Raw genomic sequence first — 8,044 nt, forward strand, 5'->3', positions numbered from 1 at the left:
GTTAGTCATTAATAAGAAAAATACAGGACAGTAGTATTTAATATTCGTATATAAAGATGTACTTACACACGTAAAACATTGAGCATTACCGAACGGGGTGGGGCAGTGGTTAGACACTGGACTCGCATTCGGGAGGACGACGGTTCAATCCCGCGTCCGGCCATCCTGATTTAGGTTTTCCGTGATTTCCCTAAATCATTCCAGGCAAATGCCGGGATGGTTCCTTTGAAAGGGCACGGCCGACTTCCTTCCCCGTCCTTCCCTAATCCGATGACCTCGCTGTCTGGTCTCCGTCCCCAAACCAACCAACCAACCATTGAGCATTGCAGCTGTCGTCATACAATTTTAACGCCAAAAAGGCCACGTCACATAATAAAACATCCTACGTAAAAGTTTTACTGTTATTTCTAGTTAAAAATTAAAGATTGCCGCTAAGGGCTGCTTGTGCGTACTGAAACAGCTGGCGTCAGAGTGGGTGGCGCGTGCGCTGGCTGTACTACGATGTGGACGCGGGGTGTCACGCCATCTAGTGATGAAAATTGGTAACATCTGTTTTACGTGATAGAAAGGTTACCGCAGTTTGTATAGCAGATGCGTCTACAACTTTTAAACATTTTATAGTATGAAGGCATATAATTTAAAAGCAGTAAGAAATTATTAAAAAAAATTTTTTCAGTTATTTGTTACAGTAAAATACAGTAAGTGATTAAACTGCAAAATGTTTCAAAGTTGTAGACACATTTGCTATACAAACTGCGGTAACCTTTCTATCACGTAAAACAGATGTTACCAATTTTCAACACTAGATGGCGTGACACCCCACGTCCACATCGTAGTACAGCCAGCGCACGCGCCACCCGGTCTGACACCACCTGTTTCAGTACACACACACACACACACACACACACACACACACACACACACGTACACTAAAACATGAAAATAACCATTATTGGGACAGAAATCTCTTTAGCAATACCCACGTAAAAACCACCCACTCACAACCACAAACTGATACCTGCCTCCAACATAAAAAACATAAATAACACATGCTAATACATTTCACAACCTCTGATCGAAAACAACATCAATTCCAAACAAAATACACCAGCACATCGTTAACTGCTCCTCGCCCAAGAAAAACACTTTACCTACCATAGTACGTCAAATCACATTAAACGACACCCCAAACGCACAAATTTACTTAACGTTGGCCTGTACATTTTCCTTACAAGCTTCAGGAAATACAAGGTGCAGTTAAGTTCTAAGGCCTCCGATTTTTTTTCTAATTAACTACTCACCCGAAATCGATGAAACTGGCGTTACTTCTCGACGTAATCGCCCTGCAGACGCACACATTTTTCACAGCGCTGACGCCATGATTCCATGGCAGCGGCGAAGGCTTCTTTAGGAGTCTGTTTTGACCACTGGAAAATCGCTGAGGCAATAGTAGCACGGCTGGTGAATGTGCGGCCACGGAGAGTGTCTTTCATTGTCGGAAAAAGCCAAAAGTCACTAGGAGCCAGGTCAGGTGAGTAGGGAGCATGAGGAATCACTTCAAAGTTGTTATCACGAAGAAACTGTTGCGTAACGTTAGCTCGATGTGCGGGTGCGTTGTCTTGGTGAAACAGCACACGCGCAGCGCTTCCCGGACGTTTTTGTTGCAGTGCAGGAAGGAATTTGTTCTTCAAAACATTTTCGTAGGATGCACCTGTTATCGTAGTGCCCTTTGGAACGCAATGGGTAAAGATTACACCCTCGCTGTCCCAGAACATGGACACCATCATTTTTTCAGCACTGGCGGTTACCCGAAATTTTTTTGGTGGCGGTGAATCTGTGTGCTTCCATTGAGCTGACTGGCGCTTTGTTTCTGGATTGAAAAATGGCATCCACGTCTCATCCATTGTTACAACCGACGAAAAGAGAGTCCCATTCGTGCAGTCGTTGCGCGTCAACATTGCTCGGCAACATGCCACACGGGCAGCCGTGTGGTCGTCCGCCAGCATTCGTGGCACCCACCTGGATGACACGTTTCGCAGTTTCAGGTCGTCATGCAGGATTGTATGCACAGAACCCACAGAAATGCCAACTCTGGAGGCGATCTGTTCAACAGTCATTCGGCGATCCCCCAAAACAATTATCTCCACTTTCTCGATCATGTCGTCAGACCGGCTTGTGCGAGCCCGAGGTTGTTTCGGTTTGTTGTCACACGATGTTCTGCCTTCATTAAACTGTCGCACCCACGAACGCACTTTCGACACATCCATAACTCCATCACCACATCTCCCCTTCAGCTGTCGATGAATTTCAATTGGTTTAACACCACGCAAATTCAGAAAACGAATGATTGCACGCTGTTCAAGTAAGGAAAACGTCGCCATTTTATTTAAAACAGTTCTCATTCTCGCCGCTGGCGGTAAAATTCCATCTGCCGTAAGGTGCTGCCATCTCTTGGACGTATTGACAATGAACGCAGCCTCATTTTAAAACAATGCGCATGTTTCTATCTCTTTCCAGTGTGGAGAAAAAAAAATCGGAGGCCTTAGAACTTGAGTGCACCTCGTATAGAAAAGGGCAACAACTTTTCTGCCAAACCCTTCCTCCAAGAATAGTCATCAAGATTAGACTAAAGACTAGGAGAGCGTTGCCATCCCATCAGTATAACAGACATAATATCCCTCAACCCCCTTCCCCCCTCCCACCACCACCGGTAGCCCCCCTTTATTATTAATACAAGCCACTGGACCACAATCTTTCACATCTATGGTATGGTTCACCGTTAAATACTCAAAACCTCTCTTACCTAAATCCCTGTATGAAGAAAAATAATCTGAAACAATAGTGGGGAGACCTCTGGAATATAATCCTATATCAAACCAACCCAAGCCCGTTTATTACGCCTCCGAACCGCTCTAAAAAAACAATACCCACGCCCAGAAACAACAGCTCTCCCACTCACCCATATTCCCATGGGACGATCAACCCATCCGTACTCTACAGGGTGGCACCCAGTCAAGCAATATTTTAGGGAATTAGTTTCAAAAATTTATTTCAAAGGTCCAGTGAAATGTCTGCAAGTTTTCTCCGAGAGCAACTTACGCTGTGCCTACGTGACACAAGTTGCCTGTGTTTCAGGACCGAGGCAGTTCTGCCCAGTCAAAACTGCTGGCAGGAGATGCCTTGAGCCCTCTGCTGAAACTGCTAGCGGATTCACGCCATCGGTCTTAAGCCAATAGCCTGCGTGGGATACAGGTCGGGTTTATGGACTCTGGAGGATTCTGCAGTGCAGAACACAGTTGCCTCGCTCTCTGGTGATGGAGGCCTCGAGCAGGTCAGACCCTTTAAGTAGGAGGCAGTGCCTCCGGCTCTGCGTTCCATGACCGGCCAACGACATCAATTAACATGAACCGCCTCTGTGGTGTCACCGCCAGACACCACACTTGCTACGTGGTAGCCTTTAAATCGGCCGCGGTCCGTAGTATACGTCGGACCCGCGTGTCGCCACTATCAGTGATTGCAGACCGAGCGCCGCCACACGGCAGGTCTAGAGAGACGTCCTAGCACTCGCCCCAGTTGTACAGCCGACTTTGCTAGCGATGGTTCACTGACAAATTACGCTCTCATTTGCCGAGACGATAGTTAGCGTAGCCTTCAGCTACGTCATTTGCTACGACCTAGCAAGGCGCCATTATCATTTGCTATTTATCTTGTGATGCATGTACCGTCAGACAGATGTTCATCAATTATGGATTAAAGTTAAGTATTCCAGAAGCTACGTACCTTTTTTACTAGACTCAACTCCTATAACTGTTCCAGCCCTCACGCCAGCCTGCGTGAGCTTGTACGCGTGCCTTTCGGCTTCCTCTCATAGTGGCTTGGCAGTCTTGCCAAGTCACAACAGCCTCCCCTTCCGCTGCCCACTTTAGTTAGCTGTTCGACCTCCTACACTGACCTAAACCTCGTAACTTCCTCCCTAGGCGCGCCCCTTGTATACAGAGTGTTACAAAAAGGTACGGCCAAACTTTCAGGAAACATTCCTCACACACAAATAAAGAAAACATGTTATGTGGACATGTGTCCGGAAACGCTTAATTTCCATGTTAGAGCTCATTTTAGTTTCTTCCACCTAAGCTCAATGGAACACGTTATCATGATTTCATACGGGATACTCTAACTGTGCTGCTAGAACATGTGCCTTTACAAGTACGACACAACATGTGGTTCATGCACGATGGAGCTCCTGCACATTTCAGTCGATGTGTTCGTACGCTTGTCAACAACAGATTCGGTGACCGATGGATTGGTAGAGGCGGACCAATTCCATGGCCTCCACGCTCTCCTCAACCCTCTTGACTTTCATTTATGGGGGCATTTGAAAACTCTTGTCTACGCAACCCCGGTACCAAATGTAGAGACTCTTCGTGCTCGTATTGTGGACGGCTGTGATACAATACGCCATTCTCCAGGGCTGCATCAGCGCATCAGGGATTCCGTGCGACGGAGGGTGGATGCATGTATCCTCGCTAACGGAGGACATTTTGAACATTTCCTGTAACAAGGTGTTTGAAGTCACGCTGGTACGTTCTGTTGCTGTGTGTTTCCATTCCACGATTAATGTGACTTGAAGAGAAGTAATAAAATGAACTCTAACATGGAAGGTAAGCGTTTCCGGACACATGTCCACATAACATTTTTTCTTTCTTTGTGTGTGAGGAATGTTTCCTGAAAGTTTGGCCGTACCTTTTTGTAACACCCTTTATAGTATACTGAAATATACTCTCTTTATTTATCTAATTTTCTGTTCTGCCATTTAACGGTAGCTCTGGGTGCCCAATTAGAAGTCTTAACCGCTCCACCTCCTGTACATTGCCGTCATAAGCCCGACGCAACAGCCTTCTGCCCAGTTCCCTCCTCATGTACAGTACTTAGCCTCCTCAGATGGTGACTCATGAATTCCTACAACTACGCCGCCCTCATCTCATCCCCTGCACCCTCCCACAAAGACACCTTCACTTAATAAACTCCCAAAAAAACCTTACGACCTAAAGAAAGCCAATATAAGCACACGTTTCACTGACAACCATCTCATGTGAACAAAACCAAACAGACTAATGATTACACAAATAATAAGCTATCAAAGCAGTTTCTCGTGTAGCCAGTCTAGAATTCTCGAACCAAGAACCTCTCATAATAGACATCCAAATATTATCACAACACCACCGGCGCATGTACTGCTCCCTCATATGAGAGGTACTGACTTTCTCGTCCACTTCATCACTTCACCATACTGACAACAGTAGACACATTCCACGACGAGGCTATGTAACTGAAGAAATTTTGTAATCGCAGTTATCTCCTCGACCGCACCAGCCACTCATGAACGTCTGTTGAATTTAGTCGTCAGATCCATACTTAGCAACAGAGGATAAACTCACGGAATTACATTACGAAAAGAGAAGAGTTTCAGACTCCGAAATAACAAATGCAAAACCGATAGCAAATCTGTAGCTAATAAACAACGAGAATAATATTACTGACAGACAACCCACAACAACCTCCAGGAACCACAAAATCCTTCAATACTAAAGTATTCTGCAAACACGACCCATTCGAAAGCCACCGCGTCAGTGACGCCACACAACACAACACACCATAGTTACGTTGCGGGTCGAAGGCGACAAGTAGAACCACAACTTGCGATCCACCCAACTGTGTATATCTCTTCAGACAAGTCACCCAGACTCTACTCATCCAGTATTTGAGAATGAGAGCATTTATCGGCTTCCAAAAAACGTTGCACATAATTTTAAGTTTTCTTCTGACAGACACCGCCTACAACATGACGCGAGCACAAATGGCTCTGAGCACTATGGGACTCAACTGCTGTGGTCATCAGTCCCCTAGAACTTAGAACTACTTAAACTTAACTAACCTAAGGACATCACACACATCCATGCCCGAGGCAGGATTCGAACCTGCGACCGTAGCAGTCGCACGGTTCCGGACTGCGCGCCTAGAACCGCGAGACCACCGCGGCCGGCCGCGAGCAAAAGGTTGTTGCTTAGTACATACAGGGTGTTTCAAAAATGACCGGTATATTTGAAACGGCAATAAAAACTAAACGAGCAGCGATAGAAATACACCGTTTGTTGCAATATGCTTGGGACAACAGTACATTTTCAGGCGGACAAACTTTTGAAATTACAGTAGTTACAATTTTCAATAACTGGGGAAACTCTATAGTACTATATTTTCCACATATCCACCATGCGTAGCAGTAATATGGCGTAGTCTCTGAATGAAATTACCCGAAACCTTTGACAACGTGTCTGGCGGAATGGCTTCACATGCAGATGAGATGTACTGCTTCAGCTGTTCAATTGTTTCTGGATTCTGGCGGTACACCTGGTCTTTCAAGTGTCCCCACAGAAAGAAGTCACAGGGGTTCATGTCTGGCGAATAGGGAGGCCAATCCACGCCGCCTCCTGTATGTTTCGGATAGCCCAAAGCAATAACAAGATCATCGAAATATTCATTCAGGAAATTAAAGACTTCGGCCGTGCGATGTGGCCGGGCACCATCTTGCATAAACCACGAGGTGTTCGCAGTGTCGTCTAAGGCAGTTTGTACCGCCACAAATTCACGAAGAATGTCCAGATAGCGTGATGCAGTAATCGTTTCGGATCTGAAAAATGGGCCAATGATTCCTTTGGAAGAAATGGCGGCCAGACCAGTACTTTTTGAGGATGCAGGGACGATGGGACTGCAACATGGGGCTTTTTGGTTCCCCATATGCGCCAATTCTGTTTATTGACGAAGCCGTCCAGGCAAAAATAAGCTTCGTCAGTAAACCAAATGCTGCCCACATGCTTATCGCCGTCATCAATCCTGTGCACTACATCGTTAGCGAATGTCTCTCGTGCAGCAATGGTAGCGGCGCTGAGGGGTTGCCGCGTTTGAATTTTGTATGGATAGAGGTGTAAACTCTGGCGCATGAGACGATACGTGGACGTTGGCGTCATTTGGACCGCAGCTGCAACACGGCGAACGGAAACCCGAGGCCGCTGTTGGATCACCTGCTGCACTAGCTGCGCGTTGCCCTCTGTGGTTGCCGTATGCGGTCGCCCTACCTTTCCAACACGTTCATTCGTCACGTTCCCAGTCCGTTGAAATTTTTCAAACAGATCTTTTATTGTATCGCTTTTCGGTCCTTTGGTTACATTAAACCTCCGTTGCAAACTTCGTCTTGTTGCAACAACACTGTGTTTTAGGCGGTGGAATTCCAACACCAGAAAAATCCTCTGTTCTAAGGAATAAACTAAATCACTCCAGGCAAATGCCGGGATGGTTCCTCTAAAAGGGCACGGCCGAGTTCCTTCCCTAATCCGATGAGACCGATGACCAAGCTGTCTGGTCTCCTTCCCCAAAACAACCAACCAACAACCAACCAAGGAATAAACCATGTTGTCCACAGCACACTTGCATGTTGTGAACAGCACACGCTTACAGCAGAAAGACGACGTACAGAATGGCGCACCCACAGACTGCGTTGTCTTCTATATCTTTCACATCACATGCAGCGCCATCTGTTGTTGAAAATTGTAACTACTGTAATTTCGAAAGTTTGGCCGCCTGAAAATGTACTGTTGTCCCAAGCATATTGCAACAAACGGTGTATTTCTATCGCTGCTCGTTTAGTTTTTATTGCCGTTTCAAATATATCGGTCATTTTTGAAACACCCTGTATTTGCAGCAAAACTTCAGTCACAGGTGTGGAGCTATAATTTACTACTTTTTTTTTATTACTAACGCTATTCACACCATATTTTGTAGACGTTATTCACTCATATCACTGAATGCACCAGCTAACTACACTGACTGGAAAATAAATCGCTACACCAAAAAATAATTAATGTAGAGTAACGACATTTCGGGAATAGATTTGTATAGGTAACATAAACTACTGGCCAATAAACTTGCTACAGCAAGAAGAAATGCAGATGATAAACGGGTATTCATTGGACAAAAAAATATTATACTAGAA

Source organism: Schistocerca serialis, chromosome 12 (assembly GCF_023864345.2).
Source record: "Schistocerca serialis cubense isolate TAMUIC-IGC-003099 chromosome 12, iqSchSeri2.2, whole genome shotgun sequence".
Lineage (NCBI taxonomy): Eukaryota > Metazoa > Arthropoda > Insecta > Orthoptera > Acrididae > Schistocerca > Schistocerca serialis.